General features: G+C 49.5%; 1 pseudogene; it reads left to right on the top strand.

The window, feature by feature from the left end:
- Positions 1-350: 350 nt before the first annotated feature.
- LOC129741284 (NADPH oxidase 5-like) overlaps positions 351-646 on the top strand; it is a 48,239-nt pseudogene continuing 47,943 nt past the window's right edge.

Genomic DNA, 646 nt, shown 5'->3' with positions numbered 1-646 from the left:
ATAGTGTACTCGAGTGCTTTCTGACCACCAGCGAAGCTCGGGGAAAAAGGCAAGGTTTTAGAATGTCAACCCACGTTGCTCGTCGTCGTCGTGGATCACATGACGATGATTAGACCTTCGATTTCGGGCGCTCCGATCAGCTCAAAGTTTCAAAGTCGAACCGCCTTCTAGAATATCGCAGCTAAAAGCCTAGAAGGTAGGTACAACGATCAACGATATCGCACTGCACTGGTTGTTTGACATAACTCATTTCTGGCCGACAGTTTGCCGCAATCCAAAAGCTCTGCTGAACTCTCAACGTCTCGGCGACAGTTCGTATAGGAATAGGCCTAGCTAGTGCCAAGTGGGCCATGTTGCACTGCAGGAAAAATGTCAACTATACCCCCTTGAATAAGAAGAAGCAGGAGAGGGACGCCTCGGGACGCCAAGTTCAAAGTCACAAACAAACAAGAGCCGCCGGAGGGAATCGGTGTGGGAATTCCAAGTCTGTCTGTCATCTGCACTATCAACTCTCAAAGATGAATGGAACGGAAAATCGACAACGGGCCGCCATTAGTGTCATGATTTCGCCATTAACGACGACAGCAACCCGTCCTCCGATCGCGATCGGTTTGGATGTCTTCGGGGTAAATTCTGTTTCCTGCCA

Source organism: Uranotaenia lowii, chromosome 2, assembly GCF_029784155.1.
Source record: "Uranotaenia lowii strain MFRU-FL chromosome 2, ASM2978415v1, whole genome shotgun sequence".
NCBI classification, from domain to species: Eukaryota; Metazoa; Arthropoda; class Insecta; order Diptera; family Culicidae; genus Uranotaenia; species Uranotaenia lowii.
This window is presented reverse-complemented; position numbering and strand designations above follow the sequence as displayed.